Genomic DNA, 20,916 nt, shown 5'->3' with positions numbered 1-20,916 from the left:
TGAACATGAGCCTAGTAGACCTCTGGTGCCATCCAAAGACAGCTCTGAAAAAGAGACTCTTCATGAGCATAGGGTCCTCCTGGGTGCTCCTGAAACACACCTTTTACAATGAGTGGTGGATCAGGACAATGCTTCAGAATGAACAAAATGCTCCTTGTTGAGCCTTCTATTCTCTCTGATAGCCGACTTCTGGAACTGGCTCTTTCTAAATGAGAGCCATTGAGAGTAAAGTACCCCAGTTTGTCTTTGTTTTGCTTTTTGATCTAATTGGCTTTATTAAGCCGTTCATGAGTCAGCAGCATTATGTACAAGTAGAGCAATGCTCTGAGGAGTTGTACAACATGGAACCTTCTTTCAGGCAGGAAGGTGGGGCAAGGAAACCAGAAGAAAGGATTGTTTCAGGCCAGGTGATCTTCTGGAGGGGGCTTGAGGGAAATGTGAACAGCAAGGTTTTAATCATCCAGATTACATCACAAGTGCTGATCAGGAACTTTCAGATGGACTGTTACCCATTCTTTGGAGGGGGTTAAAGTACCCAGTTCTCAAGACTATAAGGAAACCAAGCTCCCTATAGCCAAGTGGTCATGGGGAATCATTTCCCAGGATATGCATGCTTTAACTGAGAATTGAGTCAAAGAGTAGACCCCAACATAAGAGGGTCCTTGAGGGAGGTGGTCACACTAATGGGGCCCAAAGTACTGGCAAAGTTGTGCAGCACTGATCGTGATGAAAAGTTCTCAAAATGGAGAAAAGAATATCAGGAAAGAACTTAGAAGCAGACCCACTAGTTATGATAGATTCCTCCATACCCAGCATTGCTGGGAAAGGATTGTTTTGGGGTTCTATTAAGAACGATGGGTGGCTTTAACTTCTTGCATTTTAAGGAGTAAGGGGACAAACAATACTGCTATGAAGTAAGATTGCTCAACCTGAATGAACCAAAAGCAGAATCTGTACATCAGTCACTCAGGAGCTCTAACAATTCTATGGGGGGAAGAGCAAAAATGTCTAAACTTTCTAATGTGGCCTTGTACTTGTCTGTAAAGGTCAAGCCCATCCTCCCCCAGTAAAAATTGTATGTATTTTTCTCCCCCTCTTTCAGAATCAAGAACTTGGTCCTCATCTGAAAGCACCAGAAAAATTGTCCTCTGAAATCACTAGAAAGATTGGGAGCCTTGGAGGATTATCTTCACCATAGACAACTTGCCTGAAGGAAGGATTTGGGGTAAAATTGTGGCAGAACAGGGCTTGTTGCATCCTGCCCTAAATTTTGTCCTTGCCTATGACGCAGGGATGAACATTTCTATACACCTGGGTTTCATTGTCCTCTGGGGGTAAAATATGGATAAGTCTGTGCTGTGTACTCATGGTGCTCAAGGCTGAGGTCTCAGGGTTTCTGGGGGAGCCATGGTTTCTACCCTAGTGACCCAGACAAATCTTGGCTCTTCTTTCCTTATTATCTTCCTGAATTCTCTCTCTTCTGCCTCCAGAGAACCTGGGGCCAGGAAGCCAGAGGTTCATCAGGGCCTCTGTGTTCTAGTGTGTGTTGGGAAATCTGTCCAATGTTGCTGACAGGACTTCTGATGGTATAGGTCATGGTGAGCCTGGAAACCTTCCAGTGCCTGGCCCTCCAAAGGGTGGCTTTCTGGGTTGGATGAGCACTTATCCCTTGGTTGCCTGCCTTGGAGGTCTTGGAATTCTGCTAGGACATATCATCTCTTTGCCAGTACCTCTGTGGTTCTCCTGGCTCCTCAAGGCTGACTTAGTTGTAGAAGGCATGTTAGATCTGTCACTCTTCAGGGTTCTCTGCCCTGGAGGAATGTATCTTCCCCCCATCCTCCAGGACTTTCTCCACCCCACCATCCTCTGGAAATCACCTTACTCCTTCCACACTTGTATCTTCCCACCCAACCAAGATCTCTATCCTGAAAACCATTTTCCCACAAATACTTGTGACTTAGCATGTTTGTAAGACCTTCCCAGATTTCTGGCATCTGAATGTTCCAAACAGATTCCAACCTTTTCTAGATCTGCCATGAAGATTTGGTCTAAAGGGGTTCTAGCACAGATGCCACCTTGTCCAGAAGTTTACCAGTCTCTAGCTATTTTGTTGGTATCTTCTTTGAAAGCTGTTCTTTGACTGGTCTCCATCGCTCCTGCTCTGAGTTTGGTCTGGGTTTGGTCATGGCTTCAACTAGTCTCCCTTGCTTGCTTCCCCCCTCTGCTCTCCTCTAGGAGAGCTGTTCTGAGCTCTCTCCCAGCACAAATACTTACTACTCATCCCTACTAGAGTCCCCTAGGTGCTTCAAACTTGGGTTGTTCTCCGTAGAAGTCACCACTTGCCCTAAACCAGCTATGTCTCCACAATTCCCCCATCCCACTCTGATGTTTGGAAGGAGCATAAAATGGCACTTAGTTTCCAGATGTCTGGATGACTTTATTGGTCTCAGGGATTTGAGCAGCTATCCTGAAGTTATAGTGAGGAGGGGCTAAGGGAGAGCTTCCTTCATGTTGGGTTCTAAATCTTGCAATGGTGTTGCTACTGTGGCTTCTAAGTGCTGTGGAAACTCCTAGTGGTCCCCCATCCCTTTCTGTAAACCCTCTGATATCCATGTCTGACTGACCAAGGGCCCTGGAAATGAGATCAGCAGGGGGTTAAGGAAGGCTAGGCCTACGTATGAACTTAAGCCTGTGGTGACTTGTACTAGAGGAACAACCTTGACAAGTAGTACTCTTGTTTATGATACTGACTTATAAGGAGGGCAATCTTTGATCTACTAGCTTCTTGGGTATTAAAAAAAGGCTGGGTATATCCAAGTGAAGCACTTAAAACCATGAAACCTGAGATTGGAGTAGAAACCAGGATTTTTGGTACCAGGAAAGCATCTACCTTGGCATCCTCTTGCCTGTAGCTACAAAGCTCCACCTGTCAAGAATGGCGACTGGCAGTGCCGCTTCAGTGGGACCCAGATGTTCTGCAGTAGATTTTTCTGAATACTACTTTGCTACTGAAACTTAATATTTCCAATTGTCCTTTTCCTACAAAAAGCTCTCAATGTTTCTAACTTTAGCAAGGGACTATCAGATAACCAAGGACTTTAATGCTATTTGGTCAAATAGGTAGTCTCTGTAGAATTACTGCCACTTTGCTTTAGAAATATATAGAGCTGACTCTTGTCATCAGAAGAGATCCCATCTTGGATGTCTGGATGCCTTAGTCAGGCTTTGCTAATGTGCCCAGTGCATAGGCTAAGGGATGGCTTGGTGGCTCCCTGCCATAGGACTGGTAACTCATCAAGGAGGAAGTTGGCACAGGGCACACAAGGGCAAGAGCCTTCAGTTCTGGGACTCACCTGGTTGAAGGGCTGGATAGTGGTGAGCAGATCTGGCACAACCCTTGATCAAAACTGAGGACAGTGGTGGTATTCTGTATGCCCTGACATTAAGGCAATTCTGGCTCAGGACACTAAGCCAACATTCTCACCAGAGAATGGTCTATTAAAGTGACTGTGAAGGTTGAATAAGATGAGTCTAGATAATGCTGTGAGGCTTGTCCTCTGAAAGTTTGATAGGTTCTTCCAGATGCCTAGTTCTGTGAATATAGTTTGAGGCCAGTCTGGGTGTTGCTTATTTTTAACCTTAAGTTTTAGTTCACAGAAAAATTGAGAGGAAACCTGAGACTTCCCATATGTGTCCTTGCCTCACACACATACAACTTCCCTTGCTATGAACCTCTCCCACAGATGGTATACTTGTCCGTCAATAAACTGTCATGGACCCACTGTTCTCCTACAAAGCCCATAGTTGATAACAGGGCTAATTCTTGGTGTACATTGTTATGGGCTTAGGCAAATGTATGACCTACCCACCATTATAGTATCACAATATTTTACTGCCCTAGGAATATGGAGTCTTTTTTTTTTAATATTTTTTTTTTAATTTGACAGAGATCACAAGTAGGCAGAGAGGCAGGCAGAGAGAGAGGAAGAAAAACAGGCTCCCTGCTGAGCAGAGAGCCCGATGCGGGGCTTGATCCCAGGACTCTGGGATCATGACCTGAGCCGAAGGCAGAGGCTTAACCCATTGAGCCACCCAGGTGCCCCTGGAGTCTTTTTTTCTAAAGCAAGCTTAATATGTTGAGGGGGCCTTGGTTGAAATTCTGAGTTCATTAGTGTGTGACAAGACTTTGGCCCACACAGGTCCTTCACACGGTTACCATGATCCATGGGATGAGCAGAAGCTCAAAACCTTGAAGTGCATGATACAAGGGGATGAGACAGGTGGGAAGGAAGTGTGTGCCAGAGATAAAACTGGTATCCTGTAGTCTGTGCTAAAGGATGGGGGTAAAGGTCAGAGCAGAGTTAAACAGAATGGTGGGCAGGAGCTAGGAGAGAAAGTGAGTGCAACCTGCTGACTATAACTGGGATGGGGGCCATGAGTAGCATTCTCTATCCTCAGAGCTCCAATAGGCCTTGAATTTGGAAAAACTTTGAAGTCCCCTCCTGCAGGCCTTCAGGGCTGGAGGAAGTAGGGTCACCAGGCCTGATGACATGAGTAGAGCACAAGTCATCATTGTTGCTTTTTGTGGGTGTCCGAAGCAGGAGTCCAGGAAACAATGTCTCATTATGTCAATAAGACTGGCTGGCTATATGGTCACACAGGATGTCTTTATGTTCTTATTCTTACAGCTAGCAACAATTTCTGGAGGTCACAATATTGCTGAATACTAGACTTCAGCAAACCAGTAGCCAGAAAACAAGACCACTGTTCCCAGAAGACTGGTCAAGTCTTCCTTCAAGCTGATAAAACAAATGTGTGGTGTTAGAGAGTCCACTGTGAAACACAGTTACTCTAGCAGCCTTAAGATGTTGGATAATTGAACATAAATAAACCCAGTGTTTCTTTAAAAAAAAAAAAAATCTACCACACTTCCTTGAGCACCACCCAGCCAAGGGTGCTTTCCATACTGACCAGCGTGTTCACAGGGAAATCTGAGTCTCCAGCCATGTTCTCCAGGACCCCATCATAAAGATCCCAATTACGGGGAATTGGGCAAAAACAGTGCGCGGCAAACTTGCAGAGTTTGGACTATCTGAATTCACCAGTCTGAACTGTCCTTTTCAATGTTCCGCTAATCTTACTTTACTGCATTAATGAAATGTTGAAGTGAACATCTGCACGGAACCATGACCCAGGAAGATGAAGTACATTACCAACAAACCAGCCGCTTTCCGTGTGCCACCTCTGATCATTATCAGAGGCAAAGTTAACCAACAGTGATAGAAGTGGAAAAAACAAATCATATTGAACCTTACATGCTATGATTCTATTTCTATATACTCCTGTTTTTCACTTGTTGGAGATTTCTGTAAGCTCTATGTAGCAGTAGTTCCCCTCCACTGCTGTACAGTATTTCATTATAAGTATATTCTGACTTACCCATTCCAGTGTTCCACACTCAGGAGGTAGCACTAATTGTCACCATCCCCCTGCTGTCATGATACTGGATATGGGGACTAGTATACATAAGAGCACCCTCCTGTTTATGTACTTCTCACTAAAAATCTCTGCATCCTAGGCTTTATGTGCTTGATTTTGGAGTGGGGAGGGGAACACACTAGAACCATCTTCCAAAAGGTAATTCACTTTGCATAATTGATATAGGAATGTTCCTCTTGTTCTACGTACTTGCCAGGGCTTAGTGAGATCTATAATTCTGCCATGCTGATGACTCGGCAGTGGTATCTTGTAGGACTTTGAATTACTGAACTTGTGTCCTAATTGTATCTCCCATTCTGGGTTTCTAGAACGTATAAGGTATTGTCACATGATACACAATATTTTGAGGTGGGGAAGAACGTCAAGCCATGTGGGTACTTCACTAGCTTGTCTGCTTCTATTATCTGAAAACTCAAATGTCAAACCTAGACCTATGGACTCCTGGGGGTAGTTGAGAGTATTGGGAGTGTAGGTTTTCAGCTGAATTAACTACAGTGAATCAACTGGGGATGGGGGTGGGGGCAGTCTCTGGTTCCTTTCTAGATAGATACGTTATTGGAGAGGTGGGTGCTTCTTACATAAATTCATGCTAAACAGGTGGGGAGGTTCCCAGGATATTCAAAGGAAAACGAGGCCACCCCTCCTTCCCAGCTCAACATGTCCCCACCTCCTCTGAAGATGAAGGTCTAAGATCAAGGGCGTAAATCTATTGTTCTAACCATTTCATTCCTCATAGATGTCACCGCCTCCTACAGAGTAAGACAATGGCAAGTATTCTCCCCCTTCATCGGCAGCCTGATGAGACAAGGGTGTTCAGAGACTGAAAGAAAAGGTTTCACTGGTGATGTCCTAATATGGACTGTGGAGAATGAGATTGTTGGATGAACTTTTGTTACTGCCAGAGGAACCTGAGCATATAGGATCCTGCTTTCTCCCATCTCCTGAGTAGGACTCCACTCCCCACAATGTGCTGCATGGGCAAGGAAAACACATTACTGGCTCTCTGGATACTTGGAGATACATGTAGTTCAAGAAAACCATAGAGCACTCTAGAAGTCTACTTCTTCCACAGCCTCCTATAGAGCTTAAGGTGGCTAGGGCCTCAGATGGCCCTAGGAAATGGGCAGACGATGTGCAGGGAAAGCTACAGCCTGTACACTTCACACTCAGCTCATTTTCCTCTAGATCTCACTCCCCAGGCTGATTCTGGCTCCTAGGCCTATGGCTGGTTCAAAGAATCCCTTTAAGAATGGTACCTTCTCAGGAATTGCCTAATAGACCATTCCTAGAAGACCCAGTCTTCCCAAGGCTCAAAAACCACCTCCTGTGTTGAGTAGCAAGTCAACACCTATCTGATTGATGGGGTTGGAGCTCTAGGAAGTCTGGCAAGATGGGGCCTCCTACCAATTCAACTAGGAATGTGGCTTCTCCTACCTATACAAGCAGGTTTCTGTGTGTGATTCTTGGGTCTCAACCCAGCTCGGTTCCCTAACAAACACATTTGGGCAGGTAACTTGTTAGACTTTTTTTATACCAGTAAAAATTTTTTTCATACCTCTAAACCAGCAGAGCTAAAGCCACCACTGTTTCCCATTGGTCTACTTTTCTGGTTGTATTCTGTCCATTTGAATAGTAAGCACTTTAGCAGCGGAAGCATAACCATTGTATCCTACAGAACATTTATGTGAAAAAACAATGTGGCCTATAGCTTATGGATGCTAGTTTATTCAAATACAAAGTACCTATAATACATAGTGGTGTTAAGGGAACAAGTGTGTCTCTGCCTGCAAGGAGCCCATGCTCTAGTCAGTAGGGTAGACAATGTAGCCAAATGAGTATAATGTTTTAGGGCAGAAATCATGTAAGGATTTCAAGGACTTTGTCTTCTACTTAAAGCTCATGACCATCATCCCTGGTGGCTTTCAGTTCTGCCCTAATCAGAAAGGATGAATACCCAACTTTTGTATCAACATGGACGGGACTGGAAGAGATTATGCTGAGTGAAATAAGTCAAGCAGAGAGAGTCGATCATCATATGGTTTCACTTATTTGTGGAGCATAACAAATAACATAGAGGACATGGGGAGTTGGAGAGGAGAAGGGAGTTGAGGGAAATTGGAAGGGGAGATGAACCATGAGAGACTGTGGACTCTGAAAAACAATCTGAGGGTTTTGAAGGGGCGGGGGGTGTGAGGTTGGGGGAGCCAGGTGGTGGGTATTATGGAGGGCACGTATTGCATGGAGCACTGAGTGTGGTGCATAAACAGTGAATTCTGTTACGCTGAAAAGAAAAAAAAAAAGCTCATGACCACATTCCCATTTCTAAATGAGAGCCATTGAGAGCCTTAAAGTCCTCATTATGGAGAATAGGTGGTAGGGGAGGAAGAGGTCAGTTAGAGTATCACGCAGAGATCAAGATGTGGAGTCATGGCTCGGTCCAGGGTGTGCATGGTAGTAGAGGTAGGAATGGGATGAACAAACCTCTTTCAGGAAGACTGGAAATCTGGTGGATGCTCTATCTAGGGAGGCCGGTGTAAGGAATACATTCAAGGAGAAAGTACTAAGTTCGATATAAGTTTGAGATCCATAAGCACAAATAGCTATGGAAAGTGAACTGCTTAAAGCTTAAATTTTTAAATCTTCCCCATGTTCTACTCCAGCCAGAGAGTAGTGAAGGATGAGTTTTTTTCCATGTCAAGTAAACTGAGGGAGAAAGAATACAACAGAGTTGAGGGTTTGCAAGCAAATCGTTATGGGGGATGGGTCACCCAAACTAAGTTCAGAAAGGATCACTAGCAAGTAACAACTGGCTATTAAAGGGGTAGGATAGGACCTGCAATGATATCAGTAGAATTGTGTCAAAACTTGAAGGTAGTACCTTTTAAAGTTCAAGATGGCATCTACAGGCAGCCATGGGTATTGACTAAATTAAGGTGGAATAGAAGGACAGATCTTTAGCAGTGAGGTCCAAAGTCTCTGTATCCTCTTCATGTGTGTTGAAGTAACCATGTGTGACTTTCAGTGCTGAAGGGAAGAGAAGAGCAAGGAGCAGACAGTCAATGATGGGGGGGGTGTCACTATAGGGTCAGAAGATACTTGCAACAAGTTGGTAAAATGGGTGGAAAATGATGCTTGAGCTTTAGATATGCAGTTTGAGGGAGAAGTGAGGAATGTTCTGGAGTTGCTAAGAAAACTCGCGCCCGTCTCTAAGCTTTGCAACTTTGGAGATGTGAAGGCCTCAGGAGCAGATGTGATACTTTCTAAGGGGCAGCCACATTTGTTTCACCAAAACCAACAGAAACTTCCAGAGGAGTTTGAAGATAGAGGCGGATCTACTAGAGGAATACCAGGAATCCCAAAACAATCAAATGTTTTGGGGCACTGTGTTTGGGATTAAGAGTCCAGGCAATAAATGGTAAAGACTAGACATATTAACCTCTTCAGACTACCTACTTGACCACCACGACTTTAAATTCTCAATCTTCATTTCTCTTCACCACCTTTTTGTCTTCTGACTCTCCTGAGGCTTGTCTAGAGCCTGGAGTTCTAGATCCCTTCTCATACAAAGTTCTTATTCATCATAAAGAATTTCTCAGACTCTAATTACCTGACTTTATCTCCAAATTACCTAGTTGACCTGAAACTTGATTTCCCCAAAGAGGTGCATTCCTAGGTTCTCATCTTTGGAATTCATTGCATATCTCCTCTAGAAATGAGGGCTCATTCTTCAGAATCCTGGAATTGGTCTCCACCATGCTCCCAGGGTTTCTCCTTTCCTCCCCTTTCATGCTAGATCATCTTGTCCTAGAACACCATCACTGACCACCTTGAGGGCCTCAAAATGAACCAAGGAAATGGATGTGCGGCCAGGGAACAAGAACTCTGGCCACAAATGCCCTGTGTTTGTTAGAATCCAATATGACAGGACTCCAAAGATTAAGCAGATGGAGCTGAGAGCCATCTTTTACTCAGGCTTGGTCAATCCCCCTCTGAGCCTGTGGTGTGGGCTTTGACCTTCATACCACACACTGTATTCACTAAAAGGACTCTGCTAGAATCTTCTGTGGTTGAAGTAGCATCTTACCTAGGGAAGTCCTATGTTCCTGTAAGAACCCTTGGTTTCCTTGACAACGTCCAGGGGATTGTGCCTTTTAAGCTCTATGCTGCCTTTAGCTGGCTAACAATGTGAAAAGTGCCTTGGAATTTGAGATAGTTGGGTCTTAAGAGTCGGGAATAAGGCTTTTTGTTTCATTTTGTTTCTTGTTTTTGTTTCATGTTTTTCTTTATCCAGGTGTATCCTCTATAAAAACTACCCATGCTTAAAGTATACCTTGTTTTTGGACACATGTATAGCATTACCATGATCAAGGAAAGAATATTTTAAGTGCACATATACCAGAAACCATTGATAGGATCCTACAGGGAACCAAGGCAAGAGAAAGTTATGCAGAGAACGTGATCTATGGTGATAAAGGACATTGGCAAGAAGGTGTCAAGGAAGACTGAGCCAATGAGAAATGGAATACGGTGACCTGAACAGCCTCTGTCCAGGGAGGGAGACTGTACTCCTGGAGTGAGGGAGAGGAAGCTGCTCATACCATAACCCATCCCCTGTCTCTTAGCCAGAGGCACAGAAAAACTTGGAAGTATTGAGGTTGGGAAGTTCATGTCTGCAAATCAAGTATGATAAAGAGGGCCTTCTAGCAAGGACAAAGGCCACCTCCTCTAGGGTTACCACCAGACTAGACTCCACTCCTAGAGCACCGCCACCACCATTGTTGTCAAGTGAAACTGGATCCTCAGTGGGCCCCTAATGGGCACCCAACACTGCTGAGATTTCAGGGCCCCAGAATTCCACATTTGTGTTCTTCTAAAGAATGCCTCGGACTTGAGGGGCTAATAGAGGGACATTTTGGGGATTCTGCCCTTTGACCTAGGCTGGCCCCTCTATTAGCCCCTCTATGCCCCTCTATTAGCCCCTCAAGTCCGAGGGACATTGCTGGGTCTCCCCAAGGGTAGACCCCAGCACAATGTGCATGGAGGATGGACTCTGGTATAAGCTTTTCAAACTCCTTCCAGTCAGGCTGAGCTGCTGAGTCCTGATGGTCATGTACAAATTAAGAAAAGCCATCATTATCCTTATGATCAAGGTTCAAACCAGGACCAGAGAATCAAATAGGAGTAATCCTCAGACTCAAGACAATAACCTGGTGAAGCTTAATTGAGTCTTCCAGGCCTGAACTAGCTTGTTCTCAAATATTTGTACTGACCTTTTGTTGTGTGGTATAGTCTTGTGACTACTTCTGTGTCAAATGACCTCCAGATTCTGACAGTTTGGTCCCTGGAACGTTCTAGGCATTTAGTGACCCCTCTCAAGACACGTATTGCTCCCAGGACCCAGGCACAAGTGAGGAATTGACTTTCAGACGACTCATATTCATAGGCAGGATGCTTCTCCAGGAATCTGTTGTGATTCTCCAAATGGGGCTCTTCGGTGGCTCCATATTGCAACTCTGCCATAGGTCTTCCCATGTTTTACCGTTGACATGCAGACTATGTGGCAGGGTAGCTCCTATCCTGTCCTGGGTGAAGCAAAGCCTTCTTGCTTTGCATCCTACTCCAAAATAGCAGCTGTAAGGGTAAACTGCCCCATGGATCTGAGCAGTATCCCCAAATGTGCTGAGTCCTCCAATTCTAAAGGTGCCCACCAAGCAATGCCTCTTTTCTTCATGTTAGTGCAAAGGCAGCAACTTGTTCTCATCTCCTACAGGTTCCAAATCACTGAACCCAGTAGTGACCCTGAACCACACCTCTCCCTAGAGCAACTCCATTGTGTGTGTTTGAAGCACACCCAGATTCTTAGCACCACCACACCCATCCTGAGAAACGGTGTTCCCCTGGCTTCTCAACATGGACCAAGCAGAGCTCTGACCTCTCACTAGTCAGAGGTGTCAGCTCCATGAACTAGGTCAGCTTGGGAAGGCCTTTGACTAGAGATGGGCTAGTGATCAAGGCTGCCTCTTGGGCCTCCCTCCCTGGCTATTCTGCCTGGCACTGTTCTGTCCTTCCTCTTTCTGAGGAGGGGACAGTGCTATACTACATCCATCTACTTTTCTTTGGGGCTGTAACCAAGATGAGGACACAGATGCCAGAGCTCAGGGCAGATGTTATTCCCAATGACCCTGCTCTTACTAGAGTGCCCTTGGGACAGTCAGTCTACACTCTCCCAAACAGCCTGTTGTACAAATATTCCTTGGAAATGAAGTTTTCTGTAGAATCAGAATTAGTAGTGAGAATAGAATCTGAAGTTCAAGGCTGACCCAATTTCCTGCATGTTGTTGGAGTAAGGGCACCTCAACAATGTCAAGGTGGGCCTGGTTCCACTGACCACGCTGTTCTGTTGACCCAGTCTGAACAGAGAATAGATTATTTCTACTGATCTACCTCAAGTTCATGGAGTCTATCCTGTCTTCTCCATTCTGTTAGAGTCCATCCAGTGAGTTATAACTTGGTAAAATCAAATAGAAGTTCTCCAACTGAAATGCATGTCTTCTACTTCGAGATTTTCTATTTTTTCCACTTGTTTCAAGTGTTCATAACTGTTCACTGGAGCATCTGACAATCCTTCTCTGATCATTCTAATCTGTTCTCAGTGTTCATCTCTTGTCTGTCTTTCCCTTCAAGCTGAAATTTTCCTGGCTCTCGGTAGGAGTAATTTTGGGCTATATTCTGAAAAACCAGGCTTATAAAACAAAAGCCTATGCTCCAATTTGAGCAGGTAGTCTATCTGTCTGTTCAGGATGTACATCACTTTCATGAGCTGTGGATCCAACATCAATTCCGTTAATGAACCACCTGCAGAACTGTTCTGGTTGATCCCATGTGTGTTGCCCAAATGACAAGACTCTCCAGGGCATTCCCTTTGTGTTAGCTGGGGAGGGAGGTGGGCTGTTGCCCACAGGCTCTGGGAGAGGGTTCCCTCCTCATCAGAGAAGAGAAGTTTTGTCCTGTGAATTCTGCTGCAGTAGTGCCATTGATGTCAGGTAGAAGTTTGTTTGGGTTTTGTTTGTTTTTTTTTATCACCCTAAGAATGGGCAGGTGCCAGGAAAGCATTCTTGTCCCTTTGGGTGTCCTTTTCCCAGGCTTCTGGCTGAAGGGAACTATTTCTTGGGAGCTATTTCTCGTCTGTGCCTTTTTGTACTTCCTGGCTGCAGACCTCCCCAGTGTCCAGGCAAGGGCATCTAGGAGCTTAGATAACAACCTAGGAAACTCTCTGCTGGGTTGTTGCTCATATCCCAAGGTCCCCAAGCCAGTATGCTGCCTTCTCTCTTACTTCCAGAATCTTCTGGAGGGTGATGTATTCAGGGAGGAGACCACTTCCAGCCACAACCATGAAATTAACCTGCTGACTACAAGGAATAGACTCTTCTCAAGACCATGAAAGAACACTGGTTTATGGACGTCCCCAGCCCCTCACCTTACTTCCGGCTATGGTACTTTGGTAACACCTAGGAGCAAACTAAACTCTTCTGTTTGCTTGTCTTCATCCTTCTGACTCCTATGCCCCTCTTCTGACACTTAAGCAAAAACAAAGCAATCTTGGATGTGTTTTCTCAGACCACAACCACTACTGTGAACAGAATTGTTTTAATTACCTCTTATTCACCCATGGATGAGCAAGTGAGAAATTACTACTCTACAGGGATATAACTAGACAGAGGAGATCAGAAGCTTGTCCTACGTGCAGCCTAGGTGAGGACACATGCCACATGGGGCCACATGGGGGAACGGTGAACAACCAGGAGTTGCAGAAGGCAGGCTCTGTAGTGACAACGGGGGGTTGTCCCCTAGTTCCCATGGAGGAGGTCATTGTCTTGTCCAAATAATGCCATGGGCTGGCTGGGAACTGAAACCTGCCACTCTAGGATAAGCAGAAGCTGTATCTGGTCCCTTAACAAGGAGGGTTGTTTGGCTGCCGGGTGAGGGTTCTCCACTGGAACAGAGTCTGGTGGGGAATTTGTGGTATGGCTCTCCTGACTTCCCCAGAAAACAAGGCAGCACTTAACACTGGGCATCCATTTTAGACCTTAAGCCACTCTGGAGGAAACTCTGTCTTTATCCTTATGCTACAGACCAATGATACAGCTTTCAGAAGGTGGTCTTCCTTCTACATATTCCTTCTAGTACTTCAATTCCCCTCACATCATTAATACTATTTCCAGTTATAAACCTCTTACAACAATCAGGACTGCTGCTGAGTTCATTCCAACCCTATCGGCAAAAGCCAGCTCATAAGGAATATGCGCTGGCGGTGGACTATGTTTGAAGGAATCTGACTGTTGCAGAGAGAGTTCTTCTTGCCTTGTAAAAATGATGTAATCCACTCAGTCTGCCCACCTGGAATGTCAAGATCCAGGCTAAGTCTATGATAAACCATACTTATACTCTCAACACAATATGTGTCCAATTCAGGTACTTACTGCTATACAGTACCAGACTTACATCTGCCCCATTCTAACACTGTATTGGGGTTAATTGTCAGACTTCCAGATATTTAAAATCACCTCCCCTCCAGTGGACTTTTCTTGCCCAGGGATATCCAGAAACCTCCAAAACAAGACAAGAATGGACTACACAGAAGAACTTCCAAGCAATACCTCCTTCTTGCATGCTATGCCAGCGTTGATTCCCACAGTAGGAATAATACAAATGGAAAGTGGTCAGTAACTTCTCTCACCCAAGAAAAAGCTACTTGTGACACACGCTCCTCTCTAGAGGTCCAAAAATCTAGGTTAAATTCACTAGCCGTGGTTGTGATGAATAATTACCTCATATTTGGTTTATCTCTTAGCTAGGCAAGGAGGATTTGGGGCCAGCACAAACATTTCTTGCTGGAACTACATAAATATGATCAAGAACAAGTCCACAGGTCAAAAAGAAACCATCTTGCTCTCCAAAACAGGCCCAGCTGGATTTCTGGTTCTGTTTTCCACATGCACGACTAAGAGTAAACTAGGTCCCTAACTACTAGGTCTGTTCATAAGAACTAACAAGCCTTCTGTTTTCAGTAACTTTCTATTAGAGTTGGATGATGCTTTAAAGACTCTGGTTAGAATTCAACTGTACATCTGTTAAGTCAGATGTTTCTACATCTTAAGCAATTAAAGGAGTAGGAGTAACTTTAGTCTGACTACAGACTACATTCCCAGGAAAACTCTCTAATTGGAACTGCTACAACGGTTAAGATCTGGATGGTCATATTTCTTCTGCATTGACCAAAAGAGGACAACAAGAGTGAAAGAGATAGAAAGAATCCTGATACGTGTGGTCCTGCTACCTGTTGGTATTCTATAAAGCGGCTAGCTTTCAATATTAAATGTGTCACTTTACAACAATGATATAATGAACCATTATCAAGATCCCTCTGTAGTTGCCTACACAAAAACAGGTACAAAATGCCAATGACCAAGTATGTGTAACAAGCATACAGGTTTTACTCTGAATCTTGTATTTCTGTCCTCTTTCACAGTTTGTTTCTCAACATCTTAAAACGCATCTCACAACATAGATGTTTGTTAGACACAGGACAGGGCAAAAGAAACATTGAACTTGAATCCAAGTCCAACAAAACCTTTAGATCAAAACAGCCAGGACTTCTATACCCCCACCTGTTGGTCACTGGGTGTTGAACACTAAGAAGGGGATGATCGTGGGGGAAAGTGGCTCAAATGAGGCCGACCCAGAAGGAGCTGGCAGCTGAAATGGCTTTTTACCTCACCTGCCACAGGTAGGCAACAAGATCCTATTTAACGAGACCCCTCTATATCCGTGATGATGCTTGAGCTCGTGCATGGAGCTGACCAGTCTGCACTGGCTAGAGAAGAGCTTCTTAGGAGTTATCAGTCTGAGAAACTCCAGGATGATTATGCCTATCAACTCTGTCGTCCTCAAAGACCAACCAATCCGCATGCCCAGCTTTATGAAGAGGTTTCCATTTTGTGCTGTCTTAGTTCAGGGTCTCAAGATAATCCCTGCAAGAAGACTTCACTGAACTAGTAAGACACCTTAGGGCATGGTGAAGCAGTGTGCCAAGACCAGGGACGCTCCAGGGTGCCGGTCTTCCATGAGACCCAGACTCCCTCAGGAACAGCCAAGCCTTGGAGTAATAACTCCCATTAGATTTATAGGGTTAAAGGGCTAGAAGTATTGGTGAATGACTATGAATCCACTGGTGGAAGGGTCTTAACAAAGAGGAGAGTGAAGGCAAGAGAAGCTGTGTGAGATGATAAATGATCCAGAAAGAATGTAAATTCTACTCTTGGTCTTCAGTATCCTGAGCTGTATGGGGGACAGAAACTGGAGGAGAGCAGACTTAAAGGAAGATTTCTGGGGTATGAGGATTTTGTGATCAGGGTTTGGATTACTGGTGCAAGCATTTACTAAAATGGCTTGAGTGGTTCACTTAAGATCCGTGCGTGTCATCACAAGTGTTTCTTCTATTTCCAAGGGAAGAATCTGTTAACCAATATTGAACTAGAGCATGCATATTAACTAATCTGATGTATTTAGGGCAAAGGCATCTGATGACTGTAACAAATACATCAAAAACTAAATTTTTTTTTTTTTTTTTTTTTTTTTTTGCTGTTTGTAAGATGAACACTTATTTTCAGTTAGCCAATGTATGGTAAAATAAAAAATGCAACAAAACAAACGTCAATGTTCATTGTTGTAACTAAGTGGTGGAGCACTATAAAATTTCAACATTCCCATAAATTTAAATTTTTTCACAATAGTAAGGGGGTAAAGACAAACCTGGAAGTTAAAGTCAAAAGCTGATAGCTTAAGTCCTTAGGCATTAGTATTCACTTATAGGCGGAAAAAAAGACCTTGCAGGCCATCCCATAGCTCTTTTCCAACTGACTGTATTAAGCCATACTTCACTATTCTATTGCTGGAAATAGGGAATTAGTTTGTACAAGAAAACCAGAATCCTCAATCACTGTAGGACCTTACAGATAAAACAAACAGAAGCCACTCAACTGGCAAGGACTGTAAGTCCTTGTGTCTTAATTCTCACAGACCTATAGGCAGCTTCTCCCAAACAGCACCTTACTCATGTGGACATTTAGGTTGAGCCTTAAATTAAGTCTAAACTAAGATACTAGTGACTCCAGCTAAAAATCAGTCTGTAGGATTTACTCAGTAAACCTGGAGTTAGTGCAACTTTGTCTTGGTAACAGATTTTCCCCGACTTACAAAGTGTTTGCTCAGAGCCTCTCAATTGATCACAATACTCTTTGTAAATTCAAATAAAATTTCAGATGGGTATAACTTCATGAAATAGAGAACTACTATAGGTTCATTATGGCCAGGATGTAGTAAGTTCCTGTAATTCTATGCAGTTCATTTTTTAATTATTAAATTCTATTAGCTGAGGTATAGTACGTCATTGGTTTTTTATATGATGTTTAGTGATTCATCGGTTAAGTATAACTCCCAGTGCTTATCAAATCATGTTTCCCCCTTAAAGCTCATCACCCTGTTACCCCCTCCTCCCCTATCTCCCTCTCTGTAATCGTCTGTTTCCCAGAGTCAAGTGTCTCATGGTTTGTCTGCCTCTGATGTCTTCCCATTTAGGTTTCCCTGCCTTCCCCTATTGTCCTCTGCCCTGCTTCTATTTCACATATGAGTGAAAACATAATTGTCTTTCTCTGCTTGGCTTATTTCACTTAGGTTAATACCCTCCAGTTCCATCCACGTCGATGTAAGTTGTAGGTATTCATCCTTTCTAGTGGATGAGTCATATTCTGTTGTATATATGGACCATATCTCTATCTATTCATCTGTTAAAGGACGTCTTGGTTCCTTCCACAGTCTGGCTATTGTGGACATTGCTGCTACGAACATTGGGGTGCAGGTGCCTCTTTTTTTCCATTATATCTGTATCTTTGGGGTAAATACCCGGTAGTGCAAATGCTGGGCCATAGGGTAGCTCTATTTAACTTCTTGAGGACCCTCCATACTGTTATCCAGAGAGGCTGTACCAGCTTGCGTTCCCGCCAAGAGTGAGTGTGTACTATTTTTCTGTAAACATCTCAGATGTGATTATGCTATGTAGTAAAGAGGAAAACTTGGTATAGTGCTAAACAAAATAACTGGCGTGTATACGTTCCGGTAGAAACTGGTATTGCATGACAGTGAACTGAAACTCTAAATTGCCAAAGGAGAAAAGCTGGGGAACCCTGAGAACAGACTGGAAGTGAAAGCCAGGGGTGAGTGGTCTAGTGGGGCCAGCAGTGACCAGGGTCTTGCACAAGGATCCAAGGTAAGGGCTCTACCAGCCTGGCTAAAGTTTTCTTTCTGCCACCATGAAGCTCCTACCTAATTTCCTAAACGTAAATGGGGCTTCTGTGTCTGCGGGCTTTCCTCCAGTGTTCTGATTAGTGTTGAAAGGAGTCCGTTCACTATAAAAGTAGAGCCTCTGTGTATAGCTTTGGCTGAATCTCTAGGGACTAGTGTCTTCATAGCTGAGAAACTTCCAAGAGGTCTCAAGTATCTGAGAAAACCAGAGCTGGTGGAGGAGACCTGTCCAAGTGGTCATCTCCATAATTCATGTTCATCCTAACGAAATGATCCTAAGCCTTCTGAAATGCCTGCACATTCTGAATGTTACACACTCTCCATATTCCGCCTAGGTTTGGGTCTGAGAAAACCAAGATACAGGCATTCTTTGGTTCTGTGAAATATGCAGGGGCTAGATACTCAACCCTGCCCAAAAGCCTGGCTCTTGCCTTCCAGCTAGAGTCTAAGGCCCCTGACATAGCCAGGGTTAGACTGAGCCTGAATCTTACTCCCACAGATGAGATGAGACAGGGTCAGCCCCTGGACCAGGGAGGGAGGGGGAGCACGTGAGTGGCCAGTCTGGCTGCAGGAACTCTATTCCTGAGGTTCCTCTGGGCCCGCATGACACTAGCTGGACACCTCTACATAGGGTTACTGAAGACCAAGATCCGTGTTCCGGTAAGAAGTCAGCCCCCATGTGGTCACAGCACTGAGCTTTGAAAACTGGGATCTTCCCAAGAGTTTGTGTCCTCCTTGGTGGAGCAGGCCATAGGATCTTTAATCCCTTCTGCCCTTGACGTGCAGCTGAGTCAAGAAGCCAGTATCTCCCAGAGAAGTTGTAGCAGGTTTTCCTGGAACACAGTGCTGAATCTCACCTGCCTTGGCTCCTCAGGTGGGACTGTGTTGGCTTCCTTGGTAGTGTCGTCACAGACAAGAAACCAAGCATCCCATTCTTCTGATGGGAATGATCCGGTTTCTACGGTGTGGGTCCAGGAGAAGGTGAGGCAGGGGAACCAGAGCTGGTCTCTGCAAAAATTAGCTAACGTGTGCCTATAGGAGTGAGAGCAGTCTGTTTAGGACCAGATGGTAAAGATGCTTGATCAAAGGGGCTTGAATTAACATGGAATGAGGGAGTTTTTCAACTTGGAGTCAGTTTCTTGGAATATACTCCAGGATTTCATGGGAGAGTGGAAACTCACTGGGTGGAAACTTGTTCAACATGGACTTCCTTGAACTTCCAAGTGAAATTCTGAAGTTACCTTGGCAGCAGGGAAAGGAACAAAGGGGTCCAATGGAGTGGACATGCTGGGGAGCATGTATTATAGGAGTCCAGAAGTTGAACGGAAGATCACACCCATGTAAATGCCATCAGGAACCCACTGGTGAGATGGACACAGCAACCCTAAGTACAACAATGGCCTCCTGCAGGACAGGGCTGAAGTCAGTAGAGGTGTTCATGGATCCTAACTCACTTATTAACAAGGGAATTATTTCACAACTCTATACTTACCCAAGTGATAGTGGTCAGAGAACAACACTGGACTATCATAGTCAAGGAACCATGACTTTCAAAGAATAGTGGAAATGATTAAGAACAGGTCAGCCAAGTGTACTGCTGAGTATTAAATATATTGCTCCAGATCTAGGTGTACTATTCTAACCCATTTACTGGATGACGTGAAAGAGGCTGCCAGCTCTGTATGCAGCTGAGAACAGGAACGGGCTCTACAACAGATCCAGGTTATGGACCAAATGGCCTTCACATGACACTTGGGCCACATAACCAGGCAAACCCCAGGGTGATGGGGAGATGACAGTGGTAAGGAAAGGGCACATGCAGTTCACAACAAACTCCAGAGTAAACCACATCGCAGGTCCCCAAGGTTCTAAAGGTATGCCATCCATGTGTAGCCCCACACAGAAAGGTCCTAATGAAGCAAAGTATTGGTTACTGTTTGTGCCGTTGAAGCACCGCCTTAGCAATGATCTGTGAGGGTGGGTGCCATCCTTCAGGATTTGGAACACACACTAAACAGAACTCTTCTTTGGTGTTCTACCCCAACAGAAAGAACACAAATCTAGCAACCGAGTAGGTGTGACCCTCTTACCGTCATTCCCAGTGACCCATGGAGCACTTTGTATTTATTTCAAACTCAGCTCTGTAGAATTGGAGGTCTAGTCCCAAGAGAAGGGTTTGGGAGAAAGGGTGGGAAGGAGTATTCACTCTTGACTGGGAACTGAGCAAGGGTGCCATTTGAAACATAGGATGTGACTACAGCCCAGGCAATTTGGATTCCTTGTGTCCAGGACCCAATGGCAAAAAAAGTCATGATTGCAATAGGAGTGGCTGATCCTGGCTGGTCAGATAAAGGTATGGAGCTGCCAGTATACAGGAGAGCAGTGGGCAAAGTGTGTGGTACTCAAGTGATCCACTTGGACACTGGTATTCCCTTTCCCAGTTGTGACTATGAATGGACAAGTGTAGTGCCCCCTGAGGACAGTTTGTCTACTGGAGGCTCAGATCCTCAGGAATGAGGTTCAGTTTTCCCCTCTAAGCCAGTGAGGGCAGCAAAGGTGGTGGCTGAGGGTCAGGGACCTCTTTGACTAGAGGTGGGTGGAGATAAAATCCTGGGACCAAATGCAGTGACACTGGCTGTGTATCATCCTGCTAGCCCTTTCCTGAGCTCAAGAAGGAGAAGGGGCCCGCCAGAGCCCAGAAAGAGCTGCTCCCCAAAACTCAGACCAAAGAGGTGTTACTCTGCCTTCTGCTTGTTCTGCTTCAGGCAATATTCAATGTTCAATGTTCAATGTTCAAGCCAATATGACTCATTTCTAGAACTCCCGCCTAACAGTCCACAAGTCCTCCAGAAATGATGCTCATTTCTGCCTTGGAAGGGTTTTGAGCCAGTCTAGGGAATCTGGAAGCTCCTGGCTCCCCCTCAGCAAAATGTCTATCCTTACCTGATTCATAGGAAGCCTGCCAATCCAGAGTCTTAACATAGCATTTAGCAGAATGTATGTCAGTGTTTCTGGGAGAGGATTGGAAGAGGTGCTTCCATTGAAAGATGACTCATT

This window comes from Martes martes (genome assembly GCF_963455335.1).
Source record: "Martes martes genome assembly, chromosome: 4".
In the NCBI taxonomy this organism is placed as follows: domain Eukaryota; kingdom Metazoa; phylum Chordata; class Mammalia; order Carnivora; family Mustelidae; genus Martes; species Martes martes.
Note: the sequence above shows the minus strand (reverse complement) of the source record.